This window comes from Moschus berezovskii, chromosome 11 (assembly GCF_049115385.1).
Source record: "Moschus berezovskii isolate FMDL1 chromosome 11, NW_MosBer_1.0, whole genome shotgun sequence".
Classification (NCBI taxonomy): Eukaryota; Metazoa; Chordata; class Mammalia; order Artiodactyla; family Moschidae; genus Moschus; species Moschus berezovskii.
In genome coordinates, this window is record NC_142470.1 from 74,422,737 (window position 1) to 74,450,507 (window position 27,771).

The following is a 27,771-nucleotide window of genomic DNA, read 5'->3' on the forward strand; positions in this document are numbered from 1 at the left end:
TGAGATTTTTACTTTATGAAAACAAAGAATTGAAATTCTTTTATGCTATAAAACTGCATTCAGAGTCCATGAGCCATGATTTGTTTTTATTTAAGGATAGAATGTTTTCCTGTCAGACAACTTTCTTCCCATTTCATGGTAGAAACACAGTATGGAGTGCATCTCTTGGCTTGCTGCTAGTGCCCAGGACACTACTGCACAGCCCACTCACGGTGCCTACAGCCCTGCTCTGAGTTCAGTTCTGTCGCTCGGTCATGTCCAACTCTTCTTGAGCCCATGATCCGCAGCATTCCAGGGCTCCATATCCATCACCAACTCCTGGAGTTTACCCAAACTCATCTCTATTGAGTCGGTGATGCCATCCAACCATCTTACCTCTGTCGTCCCCTTCTCCTCCTGCCTTGAATCTTTTGCAGCATCAGGGTGTTTTCAAATGAGTCAGCTCTTTGTATCAGGTGGCCAAAGTATTGGAGTTTCAGCTTCAACATCAGTCCTACCAATGAACACCCAGGACTGATCTCCTTTAGGATCAGACTGGTTGGATCTCCTTGCAGTCCAAGGGACTCTCAAGAGTCTACTCCACCACCACAGCTCAAAAGCATCAATTATTCGGCGATCAGCTTTCTTCACAGTCCAACGCTCAAATCCATACATGACCACTGGAAAAATCATAGCCTTGACTAGATGGATCTTTGTTGACAAAGTAATGTCTCTGCTTTTTAATATGCTGTCTAGGTTAGTCACAACTTCCAAGGAGTAAGTGTCTTTTAATTTCATGGCTGCAGTCACCATCTACAGTGATTTTGGAGTCTCAAAAAATAAAGTCAGCCGCTGTTTCCATTGTTTCCACATCTATTTCCCATGAAGTGATGGGACCAGATGCCATGATCTTAGTTTTCTGAATGTTGAGCTTTAAGCCAACTTTTTCACTCTCCTCTTTAACTTTCATCAAGAGGCTCTTTGGTTCTTCTTCACTTTCTGCCATATGGGTGGTGTCATCTGCATATCTGAGGTTATTGATATTTCTCCCGGCAATCTTGATTCCAGCTTGTGCTTCTTCCAGTCCAGCATTTCTCATGATGTACTTTGCGAAAAAGTTAAATAAGCAGGGTGACAATGTACAGCCTTGATGTACTCCTTTTCCTATTTGGAACCAGTCTGTTGTTCCATGTCCAGTTCTAACTGTTGTTTCCTGACCTGCATACAGGTTTCTCAAGAAGCAGGTCAGGTGGTCTGGTATTCCCATCTCTTTCAGAATTTTCCACAATTTATTGTGATCCACACAGTCAAAGGCTTTGGCATAGTCAGTAACGCAGAAATAGATGATTTTCTGGAACTCTCTTGCCTTTCCTGTAATCCAGCGGATGTTGGCAATTTGATCTCTGGTTCCTCTGCCTCTTCTAAAACCAGCTTGAACATCTGGAAGTTCACAGTTCATGTATTGCTGAAGCCTGATTTGTGTGAGATGAGTGCAACTGTGTGGTAGTTTGAACATTCTTTGAAATTGCCTTTCTTTGTGACTGGAATGAAAACTGACCTTTTCGAGTCCTATGGCCACTGCTGCGTTTTCCAGATTTGCTGGCATATTGTGAAAATGTAGCACTTTCACAGCATCATCTTTTAGGATTTGAAACAGCTCAACTGGAATTCCATCACCTCCACTAGCTTTGTTTGTAGTGATGCTTGAATTCCCATTTCAGGCTGTCTTGCTCTAGGTGAGTGATTATACCATCGTGATTATCTGAGTCAAGAATATCTTTTTTGCATAGTTCTGTGTATTCTTCACACCTCTTCTTAATATCTTCTGCTTTTGTTCAGTTCAGTCGCTCAGTCATGTCCGATTCTTTGCGACCCCATGAATCACAGCATGCCAGGCCTCCCTGTCTATCACCAACTCCCAGAGTTTAGCTTCTGTTAGGTCCATACAATTTCTGTCCTTTATTGAGCCCATCTTTGCATGAAATGTTTCTTTGGTATGTCTAACTTTCTTGAGGAGATCTCTAGTCTTTCCCATTCTATTGTTTTCCTCTATATCTTTGCATTGACCACTGAGGAAAGCTTTCTTATCTCTCCTTGCAATTCTTTGGAACTCTGCATTCAGATGCTTATATCTCTCCTTTTCTCCTTTGCTTTTCACTTCTCTTCTTTTCACAGCTATTTGTAAGCCCTCCTCAGACAGCCATTTTGACTTCTTGTGTTTCTTTTTCTTGGGGATGATCTTGATCCCTGTCTCCTGTACAATGTCATGAACCTCCATCCATAGTTCATCAGGCACTCAGTCTATCAGATCTAGTCCCTTAAATCTATTTCTCACTTCCACTGTATAATCATTAGGGATTTGATTTAGGTCATACCTGAATGGTCTAGTGGTTTTCCCCATTTTCTTCAATTTTAGTCTGAATTTGGCAATAAGGAGTTCATGATTTGAGCCACAGTCAGCTCCCAGTCTCCTGGTCTAGCCCTGCTCTAGGACATGATTTCTCTTGGTTCTGTTCTTCACTTCCTTCATATCCTGTGCTTGATGGGATTATGTGACATGGTGCTCTGACACTATTTAATTAGCATTTGTTTTTATCCTTGTGCCCTTGCTTTTTACATATGTCACTTACAGCAGCAGTTTAAGGGGCTCTGCAGGGCTGTAGAAACCATGCATTCCGGAGGTCTGTATGCAGTTGATAACAGACCAGTTACATGCCTTATGAAGGTAGTAGAAGACAGATTTGTAGGTTTGCTCCTCCACATTCTTATACCATGAGCTAATAGGAACAAGAATGCTCAAACTACCAATAGCTGCACTCACTCACATGCTAGTAAATAATGCTCAAAATTCTCCAAATCAGGCTTCAGCAAACGTGAACTGTGAACTTCCAGATGTTCAAGCTGGTTTTAGAAGAGGCAGAGAAACCAGTGATCAAATTGCCAACATCCACTGTATCATGGAAAAAGCAAGAGAGTTCCAGAAAAACATCTATTTCTGCTTTATTGACTATGGCAAAGCCTTTGACTGTGTGGATCACAATAAACTGTGGAAAATTCTGAAAGAGATGGGAATACCAGACCACCTGACCTGCTTCTTGAGAAACCTGTATGCAGGTCAGGAAGCAACAGTTAGAACTGGACATGGAACAACAGACTGGTTCCAAATAGGAAAAGGAGTACGTCAAGGTTGTATATCGTCACCCTGCTTATTTAACTTTTTCGCAAAGTACATCATGAGAAATGCTGGACTGGAAGAAGTACAAGCTGGAATCAAGATTGCTGGGAGAAATATCAATAACCTCAGATAGGCAGATGACATCACCCTTATGGTAGAAAGTGAAGAACTAAAGAGCCTCTCAATGAAAGTGAATGAGGAGAGTGAAAAAGTTGGCTTAAAGCTCAACATTCAGAAAACTAAGATCATGGCATCTGGTCCCATCACTTCATGGGAAAAGGATGGGGAAACAGTGTCAGATTTTATTTTTTGGGGCTCCAACATCACTGTGGATGTTGATTGCAGCCATGAAATTAAAAGACATTTGCTCCTTGGAAGGAAAGTTATGACCAACCTAGATAGCATATTAAAAAGCAGAGACATTACTTTGCTGACAAAGGTCCGTCTAGTCAAGGCTATGGTTTTTCCAGTGGTCATGTATGGATGTGAGAGTTGAACTGTGAAGAAAGCTGAGCGCCGAAGAATCAATTCTTTTGAACTGTGGTGCTGGAGAAGACTCTTGAGAGTCCCTTGCACTGCAAGGAGATCCAACCAGTCCATCCTAAAGGAGATCAGTTCTGGGTGTTCATTGGAAGGACTGATGCTGAAGGTGAAACTCCAATACTTTGGCCATCTCATGCGAAGAGTTGACTCATTGGAAAAGACCCTGATGCTGTGAGGGTTTGGGGGCATGAGGAGAAGGGGATGACAGTGGATGAGATGGCTGGATGGCATCACCAACTCAATGGACAAGAGTTTGAGTGAACTCTGGGAGTTGTTTATGGACAGGGAGGCCTGGCGTGCTATGATTCATGGGGTCGCAAAGAGTCGGACACGACTGAGGGAGTGAACTGAACTGAACTGAATGGGAACAAGGTTTAGGCATTCTTACTATGCTAATGGGAGAAGGAAATGGCAACCCACTCCAGTACTCTTCCCTGGAAAATCCCATGGACAGAGGAGCCTTGGAGGCTACAGTCCATGGGGTCGCAGAGAGTAAGACACGATGGAGCAACTTCACTTTCACTTTTCACTCTCATGCATTGGAGAAGGAAATGGCAACCCACTCCAATATTCTTGCCTGGAGAATACCAGGGACAGAGGAGCCTACTGGGCTTCTGTCAATAGCGTCTCACAGGGTCTGACATGACTGAAGCGACTTAGCAGCAGCAGCAGCAGCAGCAGCAATATGCTAATGGGCTTCCCAGGTGGCTCAGTGGGTAAAGAAACTACCTGCAATGCAGGAGACACTGTGTATATGGGTTCAGTTCCTGGGTTAGAAAGAGTCTCTGGAGGAGAGCATGGCAACCCACTCCAGTATACTTGCCTGGAGAATCCCATAGACAGAAGAGCCTGACAGGCTACAGTCCACATGTAATAATAAGTTGCAAACAGCTGGACACGACTAAAGCGACTGGTACATTTATATATCAATTCCCTTTGGTCATTGTTTGAGGGTGGGAGCTAATTCGTTACTACTTCCAACCAGGCAGGAAATTGGCCTCTCAAGGGCAAATAAGGCATTCAGGCAAATAAATGCAAGTTCTGAGAGTTGGTAGTCCAATTGTTTTCACTGAAGCAGTAAGACAAGATCATATGTATTGGGTGCCAACAGCTTCATGCAATTAAATTTATTTTTAGTTTGTAGATCACAGAATATTTATGAAAGCATCATGTGGAGGAGGCTTACAGCAATGTGTGAAGGTCAAACTGCCTAAGATTGAGTGCTGTCTCTGCCATTCATTAGTTGTGTAAACTTGTAAAAATTTCTTAACATCCTTATAGCTCAAGTTTCTCATGTGGAACAAGAAGATACCCATTTCCTAGGGTTATGGTGAGGAATAGCTGCATAAATTTATATAAGGTAATGAGGATAGTGCAACATATAGGGGATGCCCAAGAAACTGGATTATTACTATAATGAGCAATATATTTTGACCATGGGAAGCTATAATCACATTCTGTGTTCAAGGGAAATGTCACACTGAGAGTACAGTGTGGAGGATGGTGAAACAAGAGAGTTGAATGTAAGAAATGTGGTAGAGAGAGAAGAGTAAATTAATAAGGAGAAATTAAGGAAGAAATGTAGATGCAGTGCGCATTTTTGACATGTGCAAGAGGTAGGATGGAATAGATTTGGAGGAAACCTGGAGTGTTCAGACTTGGAAAAGTTGCTTCTGGCCACTTCCAAAAGAAGTCATAAAATAATTGTCAATGTGAAAATCTAAAAGATATTTTAATAATTTGAGACAGGTGGATATTATTCAGAGAATTTTATGATAAATTATATTCAAAGATGGAATAGATATATTCCATTTCCTTAATCAAGAACCAGGATGGAGATAAGTCCTCATTTCAAGTTATGGCATAAAAACAATTATTTAGAAAAAAAGAGTGAAAACCTATATGTGTAAAAAGAAATCACATGGTGTGTTATACATGATTTTCAAATATTTTGTTTCTGTGGAATTCTGAAATGTCTTTTAACAGTATATAGTCAATTGTTTGCAGTCTGTATTGTATACAAAAGTCCCCCAAATTTTCTATTGTTTTTCTCTCTTAATAATTTTGCTGCTTCACTCAATATTTCTTTATCTTGTTTATCTAAATTAGTAATTAATGATCACAAGGTAATATTAGATACAGGAATTGCAAATTCAGAATGCTACACACATTGCCAGAGAAGGCAATGGCAAGCCACTCCAGTACTATTGCCTAGAAAATTCCATGGATGGAGGAGCCTGGTAGGCTGCAGTCGGTGGGGTCGCTAAGGGTCAGACACCACTGAGCGACTTTACTTTCACTTTTCACTTTCACACATTGGAGAAGGAAATGGCAACCCACTCCAGTGTTCTTGCCTGGAGAATCCCAGGGAAGGGGGAGCTTGGTGGGCTTCCGTCTATGGGGTCACACAGAGTCGGACACGACTGATGTGACTTAGCAGCAGTAGCAGCACACACATTTCTGAAAATCCTGATGCAAGATAACTGGGAGCTAAACTTTGAATTTGGAATAAAATAATGATGACATAGCTTTGTTTGGTGTACTTACTGTCTGTGTTGTGTTCCATGTTATATATTTTGTCAAGGAGACACTGCAATATTGAAAGAGCATGGTAGTAGGAAGTTATCCCATCATTATTTTCTTGGCAAGAATATTCTACATAAAAAATAAAATGAGATGACTATACCGGATAATACCATTTTTAAAATTTTAAATTATAATTGTAAGAAGACTAAAGGATCTAATGAAAAAGGTGAAACAAATTGGAATTTAAACTTTAACTTCACCACTTGGAATTAGTCACCTTATGATTCTAAAGTTTTTGCCCTTGGAAGTTTAATGATGTAAACATTTAAGATTAACTTGGGACTTTCCTGGTGGCTCAGACGGTAAAGCGTCTGTCTGCATTGCGGGAGACCTGGGTTTGATCCCTGAGTCGGGAAGATCCCCTGGAGAAGGAAATGGCAGCCCACTCCAGTACTCTTGCCTGGAAAATCCCATGGACGGAGGAGCCTGGTAGGCTGCAGTCCATGGGGTCGCAAAGAGTCGGACACGACTGAGCGACTTCACTTCAAGATGTGAAATAAAGCAACTTGATGAAATAATGAATCAAAGTATCATAAAACATAAATTTAATATCATAGTCAAGGTTATTATGTCATAGAATGAATGTTAAAGCCCATTATTTCTTTGTCATTAAAATTGTCAGTTGAAGACAAAAGTGGTATTACCCCCCTCAATAATACTGATACAAGGAAGACTAAATACTCAACTTAATTTTTTGTAAGTTTGATCTTCTTGAAGTCTTTGAAAGATGAATTTGAGGTTGCAAAGGTCAAAAATATGAAGAAATTTAAGATTAAATATATATATATAAGATTCAGTTTCATGAAGTTAAATTATTTTTAGTGAGCCCTTGATTGGAGAACATATGCAGAAGGAATAGGTATTGAAATAATTTTCTTCCATATTCAATGCAAGTTATCTTTCCCTATTATTCAATTCACCTATTCATTATTTTTAGTCTCTTGAAATCTACCAGGTACGCTTGAAACTGAGAGACAATGGGAGGCATTTATAAATAACTTATATATATAATAGTAAATATATATTCAATTTGTTTATTGTGCATATCTTCAGCTGTGCATACATTTTTCAAGAGAATAATTCTTCCCAATAGGAAACAGAGCAACAAGGCCATATCAAATAAGTATATTAAAACAAAACAGCATCATCTTGTTGTTGTTGAAAGAATGCATGCCTGATTTAATAACTTGATTTTGCTAAAGGGAATATACTAGTATGTTATTAAAAAAAATCTAAACTTCCCAAGTAATAAGTAACAGGTATTCACAAACACATTGATAAGGTGAAACTGGTCAATATTTGTTTTGACTCATTTATCAAATGGATAGCCCACCTTAGGTAAGTCTCTTACCTCTCTGAACTTCAGGTTCCTGGTTCATCAAATGGGAAAAATCATATGTAAATATTTCCATACACATCTTGATCTGTTCAATAGTTCTAGTGTTACAAACATAAAATATGCTTGTTTGAAAATCATTGTTGCATGGGCTAAAAAATTGTCTCTAGAAATGAAAGCCAATTGGATGCCACCAGGTTTTGTCTTATTCCCTACCAGGCATTTAATCAACCTGCTTGTGTAGTGGTGTGAAGTGGGCTCAGATGACATCTATGTTGCGTAACACCAACAGGAAGAACCCCAAAGATTCACTATGCAAATTCATTTCTTCTATTAATTAAGTCTCAGGAATTGTGGGTTTTATCACCTTTGATATATTTAATTCATGAGTTTAACTATAGGATTCATGGTATAGTTTTAATTAAGTTATTGTTCTAACAACATGAGAAGTACTGATATTGTTAACCTTGATTTCTAGGCAATATGTCTTGCCATCTATGAAATCAAGATGTGAATCATAATTGAAAATACCTGACAATTTTTACAATCCTACTTTTCTCATGTGTACATTTATGATATTAAGATGTATTTGATAATTGTGCATGCTCAATCATTCAGTCATTTCTGACTCTTTGTGACCCCATTGACTGTAGGCTGCCAGGCTCCTCTGTCCATGGAATTTTCCAGGCAAGAATACTGGAGTGGATTGCCATTTCCTCCTCCAGAGGATATTCCCTACCCAGGGATCGAAATTGTGTCTCTTGCATCTCTGCATTGGTGGGCAGATTCTTTACCACTGTGCCACCTTGGAAGGCCATCTGATAATTAGTGATCGTTAAATTCAGTGAGATATGGGAAAGATATGGTTTAAAATTACATTTGTGACCACTTGTGTGGTCACACTTGATGATTCACTTGTTATTTTTACCACCATGACACATTTTTATTTAAAAAATTCTGCCCATCTGCCATATTTTTAAAAGATTTTATCTACTAAAGAGTAAATTTATGAAGTAAAGATTAACTTATTTTCCTTTTTCAGTTAATTAAAATGATGTATCAGGGAATCATTTTTTTGTTTTAGAATATAATAGCCAGTGTTACCATACTAAGTTGTACAATTTCTGCCATTTTGGCACTTTGCTTTGCTGTAGATAAATATATGATTTATATTCAGCTTTTTGAAATACTGAAAATAGCTCAAAGGCTGTTATTACTATTTCATGGAACCCTAGGAGACCAGAGATACCATGTTGGGACTCACTGTACTAGAAAAATGTACATTCTGAATTATAATAAGTTCTCTTGGGGTTTCACAGGTTAATAAATTCTGTGCAGGCCCATAACATAGGACTTCTTTATTTTCATTTAGGTTTGATTATTGTGCTAATAAGGAAATGTGAAGAAGCTGAAAATCATTTACATTTAGAAGGGATTTTTTTTACTGTTTGGACTGTGTAGGAGTCTAAAATTCTGATAATTTATAGGACTTCAATAGAAACAGTGAAAGATTAGATTGAAGATCCATAATGTTCTATCATATGCCTATTTTAAAAGTTTATTTTTGAGATTTATAGTGCTCATTAAATAATAGTGAAAAAAGTCAAGTTCCAAATATATATACAATATACATCAATTTTGTGTATAAATATATATATGTGTGTATGAATATATAAGTAGAAATATAATTGTGGGAAGAAAATACAACATAATAGTAATGGTTAGTGATGAATTCATATACAAATGTTTACTATTTTCTTCTTTATGCTTATATTTACATGATTATATAAAGAAACATATTAATTTGATACTTAAATATAATAAACATTATTAAAAGATTGTGCATGCATGTGTGCTCAGTGGCTTCAGTCTTGTTCGACTCTTTGCGTCCCTATAAACTGTATACCACCAGACCCCTTTGTCCATGGGATTTTCCAGACAAGAATACTGGAGTGGATTGCCATGCCCTCCTGTAGGGGATCTTCCCAACCCAGGGATCTAACCATCATCTCTTAGGTCTCCTGCATTGGCAGACAGATTCTTCACCACTAGCTCCACCTGGGAAGTCCCCATTAAAAGATTGTTACGGGGAGAGAAAAAAAGGCCTATTACTTCACTATAACACCTCACCATGAACGGCTAACAATTTCTTCCTTCTCAAATGATATGATATACCCTCTTTAAGACAGAACTTATTAACTTGCTATAGGCTAGTTTCCTCCCACAGACAGAAACATTTTTACTTTAGCTTGAAAGATTTAATTTCTAGTTCTCATTAATGTTCCCCAAATTAGGCATACAGCATATTGGTGATGTCAAGTGTGATTTCACAGATTCATAAATTCCTTGAGATAAGGAGTTATGGTTAGTCCATCTTTATATTCCCATGTGTGTTGCAGATCTTGGGCACTCAATGCTGGTTCTTTGGAAATATATGAAAAATTTTGGTTGCTTTTATACTGCCCCCATTCTCATATAGTGCAAAAACATACGCCATTTAACAATTATGAACTTTGTTTTATATGTTTTACTTTGTTAATTTTATAAAATACTTTATCTTTTTAATAAGAATTCATAAACACTTCCAAAACATTTTAAAATTCATATAAATTAGGCCTCCCTTGTGTACATTTGTATAATTTAATCCCTAATAATTATCATATAACATATAAATGTATTTCTGATTAATTATAAAGTACCTATAGTAATCATCTGAAGATCCAACCAGTCCATTCTAAAGGAGATCAATCCTGGGTGTTCATTGGAAGGACTGCTGCTAAAGCTGAAACTCCAATACTTTGGCCACCTCATGCGACGAGCTGACTCACTGGAAAAGACTCTGATGCTGGGAAGGATTGGGGGCAGGAGGAGAAGGGGATGACAGAGAATGAGATGGCTGAATAGCATCACTGACTTGATGGACATGAGTTTGAGTGAACTCTGGGATTTGGTGATGGACAGGGAGGCCTGGCATGCTGTGATACATGGGGTCGCAAAGAGTCGGACACGACTGAGCGACTGAACTGAATAGTAATCATCTTGAGTTAATTTAAAATAATGTATTATATGAGTTCTCATAAGTTTTAGATTCAGGTTATCTGAAAGTTGACATGAACTAGTGGTTAAGCAAACAGACCCTTGAGTTGAAATAGCTATGCTGGAATCCTGGTTTTACCACTTGGTTAGTAAGTGACATATACTTACTTATCCTTTTTGTACTTCAGCTTTTTCATTTGTAAAATGGCTAGAGTAGAATTTACTTTGTAAGTTAGTACAGAGTAAATTATTTAGAAAGCATCTAAAATAATGAATAATAGTTAGTATTTAATAAATAAATGTTTACTTGATTTAACAGTAAATACCAATGTAATGCAACAAGAAGAATTTTTTTTTTCTCCAATAAATGATGCTGGAATGTTTGGATATCCATGTGGAAAAAAAAGTAAGCCTTAGTCCTTTGCTCATATTTGAGATGGACTCTATATCTAAGTATAAATGGCAAAATTATATAATCTAAAAGACACTATTTTAAAAAGTCTTTGTGCCTTTAGTATAGACAAAACTTTCTTAAACAGAATCCAAGTTCTGTTTAAAGAAATACGTTTGATAGATAGGTCTTAGAATCCTTGATCATCAAAACTACATTAAGAGAATAAATAGGGATATGATAGATGGGTAAGGTATTGAAAATATATTTGGCCAACAAAGGATTTTTATTCAGAATGTATGAAGAACTTATACAAATCAAAAGGAAAAAAAAGTACAATGTAATCCAAAAAATGGACAAAACATTTGATCAGCTTCTTCACAAGAGGATAGCAAAGTGGCCAATAAGTATCCAAATAAGGTAATCAAGATTATTACTTATCAAGCAAACACAAATTAAAACTACAATGCTGCTGCTGCTGCTAAATCGCATCAGTCGTGTCCAACTCTGTGTGACCCCATAGACGGCAGCCCACCAGGCTCCCCCGTCCCTGGGATTCTCCAGGCAAGAACACTGGAATGGGTTGCTATTTCCTTCTCCAATCCATGAAAGCGAAAACTGAAAGTGAAGTCGCTCAGTCGTGTCCGACCCCATGGACTGCAGCCTCCAAGGCTCCTCCGTCCACGGGATTTTCCAGGCAAGAGTACTGGAGTGGGTTGCCATTGCCTTCTCCGCAACTACAATGAGATTCTACTATACACAGATCAGTACAACTAAAATTTAAAAAGACTGACAATACCAAATGTTGGTGAAGTTATAAAACACCTAGAACTGTCACACATTTCTGGATGGAGTTTGTAGGAGCCATGAGAATGATAGCCTAGCCAAAATTCCCTTAGACAGTATAGTAGTGTAAGATTCTTCCTCCCAACTTTCCTTCTCCTCTTTCTTTGTGGGGAGTCCAGACTTGCATTGTCACTTGATAGCTCCCTCAGACTTTCCTGATTCTCTCTCTCTGCATTGGCTCTCATAGGTGTTTTCTAATAATCATTGTATCTTGTATGCTTAATCCCGGGCTTCCCTGGTGGCTCAGAGGTTAAAGCGTCTGCCTCCAATGCGGGAGACCCGGGTTCGATCCCTGGGTCGGGAAGATCCCCTGGAGAAGGAAACGGTAACCCACTCCAGTATTCTTGCCTGGAGAATCCCATGGACAGAGAAGCCTGGTAGGCTACAGTCCACGGGGTCGCAAAGAGTCGGACACGACTGAACGACGGAACGGAACGATGTTTAGTCCCGGACTTCCCAGCTGGCACTAGTGGTAAAGAACCCACCAACCAATCAAGGAGACCTAAGAAACATGGATTCGACGATCCTTGGGTCGGGAAGATCCCCTGGAGGAAGGCATGGCAAGCTACTCCAGTACTCTTGCCTGGAAAATCTCATGGACATAGGAGCCTGGCAGGCTATAGTCCATAGGATCGCAAAGAATCGGACATGACTGAAGTAACTTAGCACACACACATATGTTTAGTCACATTTTAGTATCCAACTCTTGGAGACATGGATTACTTAGGAAGAATGTTTGGAACTAAACTCAGTTCAGGCTGAGAGCTTTCATTATTCCAAATTATAGATCCAAAAGAAATAATGTGTATTTTCACAAAATATATACAAAAGAATAATCATATCATTTTTACTGATAATAATCCCAAAGTGGAAGCAACTCAGATGTTCAGAAGGAGACTGAACAAATTGTGATAAATTTATAAAATTAAGTGCAATGTAACAATAAAAAATTAAGTAGTGGTACACTAAACAACATAATTGAATCTTAACAATATTTTGCTGAGTGAAATAAGCCAGGCACAAACAAGTGTATACTGTGTAATTCTATTTATATGAAGTTCAAGAATATACTAATATATAATGATAAAAATGATAAAATGTTATTAAAATTTTTTTTAGTTGGTGGTCATACAAGTAAAAATTATGTGCATTAAAATATGGGTAGGAACTTCCTTCACTGTCTAGAGTTTAAGATTCCACACTTACACTGAAAGGGAGTACAGGTTAGATTCCTGGTCCAGGATGTAAGATCCTGCATGCTGTGTGGCATGGCCAATAAATAAATAAATAATGAAATTACTAAATAAATATCTTTAAATATGAGTAAAAACTATTGAACAGAACAATTAAGGTTAGATAACTTTGTGTACTTTGCTATAGGTTTGTTTTGCCTTAATTAAAATAATTAAAATGGTAGTATGGTTTGTTGTTCGATCGCTAAGTTGTGTTTGACTCTTTGTGAGCCCCATGGACTGCAGCACACCAAGCCTCCCTGTCCATCACCAACTCCCAGAGTTCACTCAAACTCATGTCCATTAAGTTGGTGATGCCATCCAACCATCTCATCCTTGTCATCCCCCTCTCTTGCCTTCAATCTTTCCCAGCATCAGGGTCTTTTCTAACGAGTCAGCTCTTTGCATCTGTTGGCCAAGTACTGGAGCTTCAGCTTCAGCATCAGTCCTTTCAATGAATAAATACTTAAGGTTTATTTCCGTTAAGATTGACTGGCTTAATTTCTTTGCTGTCCAAGGGACACTCAAGAGTCTTCTCCAACACCACAGTTTGAAACCATCAGTTCTTCAGCACTCAGCCTTCTTTATGGTCCAACTGTCTGGGTTTGTCATAGCTTTTCTTCCAAAGAGCAAGCAGCTTTTAAATTGTGGCTGCAGTCACTGTCTACAGTGATTTTGGATCCCAAGAAATAGAGTCTATCATTGTTTCCATTTTTTTCCCCATATTTTTGCCATGAAGGGATGGGACTGAAGGCCATGACCTTAGTTTTTTGAATGCTGAGTTTTCAGCCAGTAGTATGATAAGAGTATTATCGGGCATATATGAAAAGCATATATGTACATATACAAGCATACATATAACTAAAATTTTGTTTTCTTGATGGATAACTTCCGATTTCTATAGTTTGTTTGCCACTAAAATGATCTTATCTTCTGTACTATTATCTCTTAAAATTCTGACTTTAATGTTGCTAATTCAAATACACATGATAGGGAATGAGAATAGATTGATGAACTACAGGTAAAGAAATTGCCCAGAGAAAAGATTATGTGCCAGAAGTTTTTCTAGAATAATTGGGCAAAGCAGGAAAGCCTACAATTTGTTCTACTAAGCAGATCCAGCAGAGAGGTATTTTTGGCATACCAGTCATCTCAGACTACAGGGATTGTACCTCATTCAAGTAAGAAGCTTCTGTATGACGTAGAATGACAGTCGTTGAAAAAGTAGTGGAAAATGCCTCTCTGTCTTTCAGCTGCTATAATTAGGTAGCTATATTTTGAGGGAAAATATGTTTAACTTCCTTCCTTATGGCTACTGTCAGTTTTTTTTTCTTAAGAGCTAGACATATTTTAGAGCTTGAAATGATTCTAAGATTTTTTTTGTTTTGACTAGACATAGGGCTGATATTTTTCTTTGAGCACTGCTGTTGAAGAAAGAGGTTCTTAATTTTAAATAAGAATTTTATACAATATTTATGCGTGCCTCCTTAATATGAGCAATTTTTCCACTTAATGCTGGTAAAATGTGTGGAAATGTCAGTAAAATATTTTTTTTTTCCTGTGGGTGTACCTTCAGAAAAAAGATCATTGTAGTTATTAAGTAAACTTGCCATAAAAGAGCTCTTTTTATTTGAATGTTGAACTTAAAATCTTGTAGGGCAATGAGTTCTTATGAATTGTGTATAATTCATTAGTTTTATTTAAAAGATGTGGAAGTTGGAATGACTATGCAAATCTCCTTGATTTTCATCTTCCCTCTGCCATCAAGGTACTGGATAAATCTTAACAGTTTCTATAAATGGAGCAATAACACCCAGGAGAATATGGCCTACAAATGCATCCCAAGTATGTTACAGTCCTAGCAGTCCTAGAAAAAGGAGAGATTTCGGCTTGGAGGAAGCCTTAATAGTGACTTTCAAACTGTGTTCTGGACCTTCTTCTTTATCGCCTGGGTATACTACTTTAAAATTAATGTTCATGCCAGGCTTTACATAAAATTTATGGGAATAGAGCCTGGAAATGTGCCTTTTGACCTTGTTGCCTAGATGATTCTTAAATACAAGTTTTTCTTTTTTTTAAACCAAGAATGAGTGTGATGATTACTTTTATAGAACCACACTTCATTACGCAGGCTAAAATTACTCATCCTATTCCCACAAATTAAGCTAGCACCAAGAGGGCAAGATAAATAAACGATGGAGCTGCAGAGTCTGGTATAATATTTGTTATTCAAAATAATGTTTAAAGAATCCTATCTGTTTGTTAGTATTATATTGTTCCGGTAAGTAGCTATATTTTGTTCCCAGACAAGAACTTTGATTTACTTTCATTATTTAATTATATCTGCAAAGGAGATCTCAGAGGTATTAAAAAATTAGAAGTTAATTCTGGAATAATTGATTGTTGTATTTTTTAATGAAAAACAATGATTTTTAAAGTTATGTAAAATGAACCGACGAGTCATCATGCTATTGCTCATCCCTTTGATATTAATTTAAAATTACGTTAATGAACTCAGTGAAATTAAAGAAAAGTATCTTCCTTGATGGTTCATATTTTTTTTAAAAGAACTAGGTTGGAAAGACAAGAATCTGAGACTTGTAGCTTCTTTCCTATACACACAATTTGGTTTTGTGCCTGAAATCTTGAGATTTTTAACAAACTTAGGACACACTTTTAAATCCAAGCCAAATGTGAGAAATGAAGACAAAATATTTCATTGTGAAATGATGTTTCCTTTAAAGTTTGAAGTGGATACAATTGGAACTGTTAAATTTTACCAATTTAAAATGTGAGAGACTTGTCTATTATAAGGATACCAGCTCGCCTTTCACAGGCTATTAGGGAGACAGCTAGTTTCTTCTACTCATTGAATGAAGAGAATCTAAGCTGAAGTAGGGAATCCTTGTCGAAAGCTCAAAATTCAATGTCCTCATCATTTTTGGGTCCTGACTTGTATTAAATCTGGGCCATATTGGTATTTGTACTTTGAGTAACTCAGTGATGAAATGGTAACAATACAGCCAATTTACTTCTTAATATTAAAACACAGTACAGCTCTGATAAGAACAAAAATTAAAGACGGGGTAAAAAGCTAGATCTTTTTGTTATAATATCGCCAAAGTTATGAATTCTTAGTTACTTTATTATTAATTGTTGATCATAAGATAAAAAGACACATTGAGAAAAAGTGCTGTTGTCCCACTTTCTCTTCTTCCTACAGTTCACACATAGATAATAATATTCTAACTTCATTGACAGAATGAAAAAAATAGATTTTCCCTGTGGATTTTTTTCTGAGGTTCAAATTTCATAAGGAAAGTTAATAAAATATAAAATAATCTTGGCAATTGTTAAAAAAAATTGTACTTTGGGATTAGGACTGTTCTTTTTAAAGATGTCCACACTAGCATGTTAATATGAATTATAATGAGGCCATGGGCATGAAAGCATCTGGCCCTTACATCAGTACTGTCTCTAAAGAAGTTCATAAAATATTACATAATTTATGTTTATTAACTCTGACATATACATGTAATATTACATTTTATTAAAATATATCCATTTATAAATATGGCTCCAATGGTAAAGAATCTGCCTGCAATGTAGGAGACCTAAGTTCAGTCCTTGGATTGAGAAGCTCCCCTGGAGGAGGGCATGCAACCCACTCCAGTATTTATTGTCTGGAGAATCCTCATGGACAGTGGAGCCTGGGGGGCTACTGTCTCTGGGATCACAAAGAGTAGGACATGGCTGAGCGACTTAGCATAGCATAGCACACATAAGTTGCTGCTGCTGCTGTCAAGTCGCTTCAGTCGTGTACGACTCTGTGCGACCTCATAGACGGCAGCCGACCAGGCTCTGCCATCCCTGGGATTCTCCAGGCAAGAACACTGGAGTGGGTTGCCATTTCCTTCTCCAATGTGTGAAAGTGAAAAGTGAAAGTGAAGTTACTCAGTCGCATCCGACTAGTAGCGACCCCATGGACTGCAGCCCACCAGGCTCCTCTGTCCATGCGATTTTCTAGGCAAGAGTACTGGAGTGGCTTGCCATTGCCTTCTCCGACACATATGTTACACACATATAAACATAAAAAGTAGGAAGCTATATCTCTAGATCTTCTGATGGAGATCATAAGATAGATTTTTCTCTTCTTTAAGAAAGTGTTTCCTTGGAGAGTCTGGCACTGGTTCTGGAACCACCCCCAGATATCTTTTACCATATATGTCCAGACTACTTCAAGTCTAGGGTCACTCAGTGAAATTTCCAAACAGTACATACTCACAGTTTTACTACAGTTATACTTTGAGTTTCACAACTAGAAACAGGCATCAGCCTCTCCCACATGAAACCAAACACATGAAGGAAAGCTTGAGGCAAGAAATGGCTATACATGTCTACCCTCCCCAAACTTCATTTTTTCAGAATTATAAAACTTTGTTGAAGTCCTGGCATTTCAGGAAGATGAACGTCTTTATTTGGAAACTGCACAGGCAATTCTTAATCATTTCTCAGTGTTGGCATTCAGTTGGTAGTGCTTTTTAAATTCCCCTTCTCTTCTTACTTAAGACTGCAGAAAGAGTAAGGGCAACTTCATATAATACGCACAGTATGGCCCATATAGAATGTGGCTAAATTTGACACTATTTGCAAGGATGGCAATTTTAGAGTAAATGTTGGAGATCATCCAGTTCTTTTAAAAGGACAAGTTGTTCACATATCACTGATTTTAGAGATCTGCTCAACAGGAGAAATAAGAATCTCTACTTGACTTGTTAGACACTAAAAGGATGTTAGGCTTTAGAACTAAGAATGAAATTTTTGTCAGCATATTGACATGAGTCTGAGATCTGGCTCTGTCATTGACAGTGAGTGGGTTCTGGGGACATGCCTTAGCCATTCTAGGTTTCAGCCTTCTCATCCATAAAGTGGGGATAATTCATACAAACTGTATTCAACCAACATTTAGTTTGCTCAAGACCTGCCAAACACATGGTGATAATTGCAAGGACTAAAAAAGATGATGGAAGTGTGTTTTTAAAATAGGTCTGGTACATAAAAAAATAAACAGTAAATGTTTATTTAAATATTTTGTCAATTATTTTCCCCTGTTAGGTAATTTTATTATTTTGGTTGAATTATGTTCATCAAATAAACTGTTTAGTACATCCACTTCCCTAGAAATTAAAAATAGGTGTGGTAATGGAGTGAATCCTCAAGGGAGGAGCTTAGTCTTAAGGGAGGTAATAATCGGTACTGAGTTGCTAGATTAAGGTCATATTGTCTGTGACATGGGATTCTTTCATCTTCACCAAACATAAAACCCATAGTACTTCAGAATGAACTAAAACAAACTTGATATTTTGCTATATTTTTCTTCCTGCTACTTTTGTTGTTCTTTGGTTGGTTATGTTTTGTTTTGAGAACTATAGTGTTTCTTCTACTTCCTCCTTTTGGAATGATAAAGTTGTTTTCTTATTCACATATTCTTAGATTTTCCTCTAAAAGACTAAGTTTCTTTTTCAATAGAATGATATGATATTTATAAAATAATAACAGATTAATTTTAACATGCATGTCATTATGAAAGTGTGGCATGCATTATAAATTAAAACTATGCAAAAATACCTAAAAATTTAGCATGCAACCTCAAGCAAATTCACTCAGAAGCAATTGAAATATGGCAAGCAGCAATAAAATTACCCTTTTATTCCCACACTAAAAGAGAATCATTATTAAGGAATTTGGTACAAATGAAAGTTTATTTTTTAATGTGGCTTGGTAAGATTTAAGGGTTCAGCAAGGTTAACGATTCTAAGAATATTTCTGAGTATCCAAGACCTATTGTCAATTCAAAGCAGTGAAAGGCAAGACGTATCCAAATCTGCCTACATCAACCCATCAAAATCTCTAAGATCTTTTATTGTAAGTTTTCATGAGGAAATGTACAATCCAAGCAGCATCGTTATGGATAAAGATTAAGAGCATATTCTAAACAGTTATAGACAAAGACATAGAGGCAGAGGTATATATATATAAATTCTTTGCCACTAAATTGTAAATTCCTCTCTATGTATTCTCTATATTATGACCTTCCATAACTTCAGGGAAATAAATAGATGCCTTACAACTAATAAGGAAAAAAAAAGTGACCAAGGAAGCTGAATACTTTTTAATTTATCCACTAGGAAGTTTATAAGCATCAGAACAAGATGCAGAGGAGTAGGTGGACGTGGAGTACATCTTTCTCCATGGATACATCAGGAATACACCTTCAGACCCAGAAGTGTATTCAGAACATCAGCTAAGAGCAGACAGGAGTTCCTGACCAGTGGGAAAGAATATATAGAACCACAAAAAACTCGGTAGGATGAAAGAACTAGGGGGAAAAACAGTGTTACTAGAACTGGACCTGCCCTCAGCAGGTGGGGAAACTGAAGCCAGGGTCCAATCCCTACATCAGGGCAATTGTCTGCATCAGAGGGGAAATATTTAAGGCTGAGAGTAAAACAGTTGATCTGTTGCAGCCTAAATGGAATGAGAAACAGAGAGTCCTTGCCACAGCCATATATACCCGGGACAGGTACACAGGTCCCCTAGAAGGTGCAGAGCCTGGGAGCTAGAGCTTAGGGATTGTGGACCAATCCTAGGGTGTGGGCTGCTGTTGACTGCAGAGAGAGGGATGGAGAGGATGTGACGGAGGAGATTGTGGTGGGAAATACCTGTGGAGGAAAGCCAGGCAGCCATGGAAGCAAGGCAATATGGCTGAGTCACGAGTAGAGGGTGGAGCCATCACCATAACCACTCTCTACCCACACAACAGCATCAGCAGCTGAACAGTAGAAAGGCTGGCCCATCAAATGCCCATCAAATCAAATGTCCTACAGAGTAGGACCCCAGCCAGGGTGTCCCTTTAAGTACCTGATGTGCCCATCTACAGAGTAGGACCCCACTCAGGGTGCCCCTTTAAGTGCCTGGTGCACTGATCCACAGAGTAGGACCCTAGCCAGGGGGATCCCCTCTATGTGCCTGATGTGCCTCACAACAGAGAAGGCCCCCAGGCAAAGGAGCCCTCTAAGTGCCTGGACAGGTGAGCTATGAGGAAAGACTAGCCAAAGAGGCCTTCTGATCACCAGCTACCAGATGATCAAAAAAAGACTCTGATAGGGCCATAACTTCTGCAAATCAAGCAGTCCATGTCCCTGCACACTTGGCACCACCAGGGTCCCCACAACCCAAGCAAGTGCACCCACATTCAAACTTAACCCTCACTGGGGTAGAGCTGCCTCAGGCAGAAAAAAAAAAAAAAAATGTCTTGTGTCTGTGCACACAGGGTTACTTCAGTCATGTCCAACTCTTTGAAACCCTGTGGACTATGGCCTGCCAGGCTTCTCTGTCAGAGAGGTTCTCCAGGCAAGAATACTGGAGTGCATTGGCCAATACTGGTTGACACACCCTTCTAGAGCACTATATTTCCTGCTGTCCTAGCCGCCAACTCCCCTGAGTACCTGGTGCTGCCAGAACCCCTGCGACCCAAGCAGCTGCACCACCTCTGCACCTGGCCTTCACTAGAGCAGATCCAGGTCCTCCAGGACAGCTTCAGGAGCAAACAGCAGTGGACGACCCACTTGAAGAAGTGGAAATAAAACCATCATTGGAACCCAGGGGCAGTGTGACTAAGGAAGAAGACCCAAAACCTTGCCACCAGCTGTACAAGCTGCAGATAAAATCCACTCATTCAACTAGTCAGACACTATGTCTACGAAATATATAAAAGGACATTGAGAGCTCCCACAAAAGAAAACACACTAGTTCCGATAGCTGTGGACATTGGAGGCAAGAACAAATAGGAGTAGGATAGATTAGAATCAGAGCTGCCCTTCCCCCACCCCCAGCAGATCCAGAGACCAGCAAAGTGTTGGAGGGCATCCTAGGGAGGTAAGGTGGACTGTGATTCAAAGTGAGGGAAAGGACTCTGACAGCAATGACACAAGAAAAAAATTTATTATACTTATGTTTTGACATTCTGTAGTTTTTTTGGATTTTTTTTTCTTCTTTTTCTTTTTTCTTCTCCCCACAACCCCATTCTATTGTACTGTTGTAGTTGTCGATTTTATTGCCCCTATGAAATCTAATTAAGCTTTTGAGTCTTTTTTTTTCCATCCATGTGATTGATATTGCAGTTCTGTGGAGTTTTCCTTTCCTTTTTTTCCCCTCTTTCTGCAATTTTTAATTTTAATTTTTTTTACATTTATTTCTTTGTTTGCTTTTCTTACTGTTCTTTTACCTTTGCAATTAATCTTTAATGTAAATAAATTTTCTTTATCTACCTCTATTTAACTTTGCATATCTATTCTTTTTTTTCCTTACTTTCTTTCCTTTCCCCACAACATATTTGTTAGTTTTGCTTTCATTGCTTTATTCCCCACTGGGCACCTTGCTTTAGTTTTGTTTTCCAGTTTGTACTTTAGTTAATTTTGTTCTTATCTGGTAGATACAATTTTTCGTTTCATTTGTTCACCAGGTCAATCTATTGTACTTTATTTTTGTTAGACTGTTTTGATTTTTCTTTTTTTTTTTTAATTTATTTTATTGGAGGCAAATTACCTTACATTAATATATTGGTTGGTTTTGCCATACATTGACATGAATCCGCCCTGGGTGTACATGTGCTCTCCCTCCCGAACCCCCCTCCCACCTCCCTCCTCCCCATATCCTCCCTCCATGTCATTCCCGTGCACCAGCCCCAGGCATCCTGCATCATGCGTCGAACCTGGACTGGTCACTTATGATAATATACATGCTACAATGCCGTTCTCCCCAATCATCCCACCTTCACCCTCTCCCACAGAGTCCCAAAGACTGTTCTATATGTCTATGTCTCTTTTGCAGTCTCATACACAGGTTTCAGGTTTCCATCTTTCTAAATTCCATATATATGCGTCAGTATACTGTATTGATGTTTTTCTTTCTGGCTTACTTCACTCTGTATAATTGGCTCCAATTTCATCCACCTCATTAAAACTGATTCAAATGCATTCTTCTTGATGGCTGAAAAATACTCCATTGTGTATATGTACCAAAGCTTTCTTATCCATTCATCTGCAGATGGACATCTAGGTTGCTTCCATATCCTGGCTATTATAAACAGTGCTGCAATGAACATTGGCGTACATGTGTCTCTTTCAATTCTGGTTTCCTCACTGTGTATGCCCAGGAGTGCAATTGCTGGATCATATGGCAGTTCTATTTCCAGTTTTTTGAGGAATCTCCACACTGTTCTCCATAGTGGCTGTACTAGTTTGCATTCCCACCAACAGTGTAAGAGGGTTCCTTTCTCTCCACACCCTCTCCAGCATTTATTGCATGTAGACTTTTGAATAGCAGCCATTCTGACTGGCGTGAAATGGTATCTCATTGTGGTTTTGATTTGCATTTCTCTGATGATGAGGGATGTTGAGCATTTTTTCATGTATTTGTTAGCCATCTTTATGTCTTCTTTGGAGAAATGTCTGTTTAGTTCTTTGGCCCATTTTTTGATTGGGTCACTTAGAATATAAAATGGACAAAAGACAGTCTCTTTAACAAGTGGTGCTGGGAAAACTGGTCAGCCACTTGTAAAAGAATGAAATTAGAACACTTCCTAACACCATACACCAAAATAAACTCAAAATGGATTAGAGAGCTAAATGTAAGACCAGATACTATAAAACTCCTAGCGGACAATGTAGGCAAAACACTCTCTGACATAAATCACAGCAGGATCCTCCAAGACCCACCTCCCAGAATATTGGAAATAAAAGCAAAAATAAACAAATGGGACCTAATTAAAATCAAAAGCTTCTGCACAGCAAAAGAAACTCTAAGCAAGGTGAAAAGACAGCCTTCAGAATGGGAGAAAATAATAGCAAATGAAGCAACTGATAAAGGATTAATCTCCAAAATATACAAGCAGCTCCTGCAGCTCAATTCCAGAAAACTAAGTGTTTTGATTTTTCTTATGGATGTATACGGATATGTGTATATTTCATTATTTTAATCATTATTTGCCTGATTTTGTAGCTGCCATTTGGGGTTCATCTTTCGTTTCTCGTTTTTGGGTATGTGTTTTAATCTAACTTAATGCCATAACAAACCACTTGTGGAATCATTGTTCCTGACCAGAGATCAAATCCTAAGTCTTTGGAGTGGGAGCACTGACTCCAACACCCTAGACTACCAGAGAGCTAACCCTAGGGAGTATCAAATAGTAAGAACTCCCACAAAGGAAACCACTTGAATACAAGACCCAGCATCACCCAACCACCAGCAGCACCCTGTGCAGGATGCCTCATCCAAACAACAATAAAACAAAAATACAAATCCAGTCATCAACAAACAGGATTATCATCTCACTTAGCCTTGCCAACCAGAGGAAAAACAAACAAAAAACTCAGCAAAAATCTCACCCTATCTGAAGCTTATACAAACCACTGCATGAACCTTGGCGGGGGGGAGGGTAGAAACCAAAAGGAAGAAACAATTCAATCTTGAAACCTGGGAAAAGGAAACCTCAAGCACAATAAGTTAAAAAAAAATAATAACAAAAAGGCAGAGAAATACTGCAAAAATGAAGGAACAAACTAGAAACACAGAAATCCAGAAAAATGAAGAAATAGCAAACTACTTGAAAAGGAATTCATAATAATGATAGTAAAGAGGATCAAAATCTTTGAAAACAGAATGGAGAAAATGCAAGAATCAATTAGCAAAGACCAAGAACAATTAAAGAATAAACAGAAATAAACACCACAATTACAGAAATTAAAAATACTCTAGAAGGAATCAATAGCAGAATATCTGAAGCAGAAGAACAAATCAGTGAGCTGGAAGATAAAATGGTGGAAATAACTTCCGAAGAGCAGAATAAAGTAAAAAGAATAAAAAGAACTGAGGATAGTCTCAGAGACTGCTGGGACAATAGCAAATGCACCAACATTTGAATTATAGGTGTCCCAGAAGAAGAAGAGAAAAAGAAAGGGTATGAGAAAATTTTTGAAGAGATTATAGTTGAAAATTCCCCCAACATGGAAAAGAAAACAGTCAATCAAGTCCCATACAGGATAAACCCAAAGAGAAACACACTGAGACACATACTAATCAGACTAACAAAGATTAAAGACAAAGAAAGAATATTAAAAGCAGCAACAGAAAAGCAACAAGTAACATACAAGGGAAACCCCATATGTTTAACAGCAGATCTTTCAGCAGAAACTCTGCAGGCCAGAAGGGAATGGCAGAATATATTTAAAGTACTGAAAGGTGAAAATCTGCAACCAAGATTACTCTACCTGGCAAGAATCTCATTCATAATTGATGGAGAAATCAAAAGCTTTTCAGACAAGCAAAATTTAAGGGAATTCAGCATCACCAAACCAGCTTTACAACAAGTGTTAAAGGGACTTATATAGTCGAGAAATACAAGAGAAGAAAAAGATCCAAAAAATCAAACACCAAACAATTGAGAAAATGGCAATAGGAACATATACATCAATCAATACTTAAAATGTAAATGGCTTAAATGCTCCAACCAAAAGACACAGATTGGCTGAATGGATGTAAAAACAAGACTTATATATATGCTGTCTACAAGAAACCCACTTCAGAACTAAAGACACATATGGACTGAAAGTTTGAGAGGATGGAAAAATATATTCCATGTAAATGGAAAACAAAAGAAAGCTGGAGAAGCAAACCTCATATCAGACAAAATAGGCCTTAAAATAAAGAAGATTACAAGAGATAAGGAAGGACACTACATAATGACCAAGGGATCAATCCAAGGGGACAACATAACAATTATAAATATCTATGCATCCAACACAAGAGCACCTCAATACATAAGACAAACACTAACAGACATAAAAGGAGAAATTGACAGTAACACAATAATAGTAGGAGACTTTAACACTCCACTCACACCAATGGACAGATCATCAAATCAGAAAATTAATAAGGAAACACAAGTCTTAAATGATATATTAGATGAGAAGGATCTCATTGATATCTTCACCACATTCCATCTAAATGCTGAAGAATACACCCTCAGTGCACATAGACCATTCTCCAGGATAGACCACATCTTGGGTCACAAATCAAACCTTAGTAAGTTTAAGAAAATTGAAATTTCATCAAGCATCAAGCAGCAGTGTTTGAGAGAACTGACTCCAATTTTGAAAGAAGTTCTGTGGGTTAAACTGTCAAACTGCAGTGCATGATACAGAGAAACTGTTCATGAAAGGAAGAGTCTAATGCAGCAAACTTCATTGTTTTCTTTTAAGTGATTGCTAGAACCATACCAATCTTCCTGGCCAGTCAGCAGCATCAGTATTGCAGCAAGATCCTTCACCAGGAAAAAGATTATGTCACTGAAGGCTCAGATGATGGTTAGCATTTTTAGCAATAAAATATATTTTTAGTTAAGGTTTGTGCATTGTGCTTTTGGTCCTGCTATTGCAGACTTAATAGACTTAACAATACAGTGAAAGCATAAGTTTTATGTGCAACAGGAAACCAAAAAATTCATATGACTTGTTTTATTGCCATATTTGCTCTATTATGGTGGCCTGGAACTGAACCTGCTGTAACTTTGAGGTAGGCCTATATATACATATACATATATATATATGTATGTATATTCACTGAGCCTTCAATAACATAATCATTTTCCTGGTGAAGGATCTTGATGCATTTGTTTATTCACTCACCACTTGATTAATATTAATACTGTTTGCACACTTTTGTTTATGTTAAATACAGCTGCTTTGTATGCTCTGTATATGAGAGTGCATGTGCTTTCCATGAGTACCTGTTTTCAACTATATTTGGTAAACAAGTAGGAGTGGAATTGTGGAGTCATATAGTAATCCTGTGTGTGTTGAGCTGTTCTGGGGAACTGCCAAACTATTTTCCAGTGGCTGCATCAGTTTGTGTTCTCACTACCAGTATATGAAGATTTCAATTATCACACATCTTGAATAACACTTTTAATTTTCTTTTTCTTTTAATTAAGTATTATTGCATCCATCCTACTGAGTGTGAAGTGGTACTTCATTGTCAATTTCCTTAACAACTGATAGCGTTAAGCACCTTTTCATGTGTTTGTTGGACATTTGTATATCTTCTTTAGAGAAATATCTCTTCAAGGATTTGCAAATTTTAAAACTGAGTTGTTTGTATTTTTCTTAATGATCTATAAGAGTTCTTTATATAATCTGACTTTTATTAAATATATAATTTGACAATATTTTCTCCCAATCTCTATGGATTATCTTCACTTTCTTGATAGTATTCTTCAATGAATAAGTTTTAAATTTTGATGACATCCAATTAAATTATTTTGTATTTTGTTGTTCATGCTTTTGTTTTCATGGCTAAGAACCTATTACAAAATCTGAGGTCATGAAGATTTATTAATATCTGTTTTCTTCTAAAAGCTTTCTGATTTTTAGCCCTTATATTTATGTGATTGACTCATTCTGAATTAAACTTTGTATATGTTCTAAGATAGGAGGTCTAACTTCAGTATTTTGCATGTGAATAGCCACTTGTCCCAGCACCATTTATGAAGAGACTGTTATTTCCCCCATTGAATTGTCTTAGAACTCTTGTCAAATATCAACTGGCCACAGATATATGGGTTTATTGCTGGACTCTCAATCCTATGCTATTGTTCCATGTGTCTATCCTATGCCATTACCACAATAATTATATTACTATGGCTATGTAGTAAGTTTTGAAACTTTTAAGTTTTAACTCATTTAAACTTGTTCTTTTCTCAAAATCATTTTGACTATTTGGGGCCCCTAAGGATTCCACATGAATTTGAGGACCAGTTTTTCAATTTATGTTAAAATGGTCTTGGGATTTTGATAGAGCTTGCATTGAATCAGAAGATCACATTGGGGAGTCCTGACATTTTGGAAATATGGAGTTTTTTAACCCACAAACTTGGGATATCTTTCAATTTTATAAAGTCGTCTTTAGTTTCTTTGAGCAATGTTTTTTAGTTTTTGCTGTACTAGTCTTCATCTCCTTGGTTATAGTTATTTCTATTTACTTTATTCTTTTGGACACTGTTACAAGTAGAATTATTTATCATTTCCTTTTTATTGTTTATTGATAGTATACAGAAACACAGCTAATTTTGGAGTATTGATCTTTTACCCTGAAATTTTGCTGAATTCATTTTTCACACTATTAGACTTTTTAGATTTGGAAGGGATTTCTTCCTATAAGATCATGTCATCTACCAAGGGGAATAGTTTTACTTTTTTTCCAATCTGGATGCCTTTTATTCAATGGTTGATTGACTGATTTTGGTGCCTAATTGGTCTAGCTGGAACATCAAGTGCAATATTTAATCGCAATGGTAAAAGCTGGCATTCTTGTCTTCCTTGTAATATTAAGAGGGAAGGTTTCAGTCTTTCACTATTGAGTATGATGTTATCTGTGCATATATCATAGATGCCTTTTATAATATTAAGGAAATTTCCTTATATTAGTTTTGTGATTTTTTTGTTGCTGATTTTGTCAAAGGTTTTTGCTGTATCAGTTGAGCTGTTTGTGTGTGTGTGTGTGTGTGTGAGACATCTTTATCTGGTTTCAA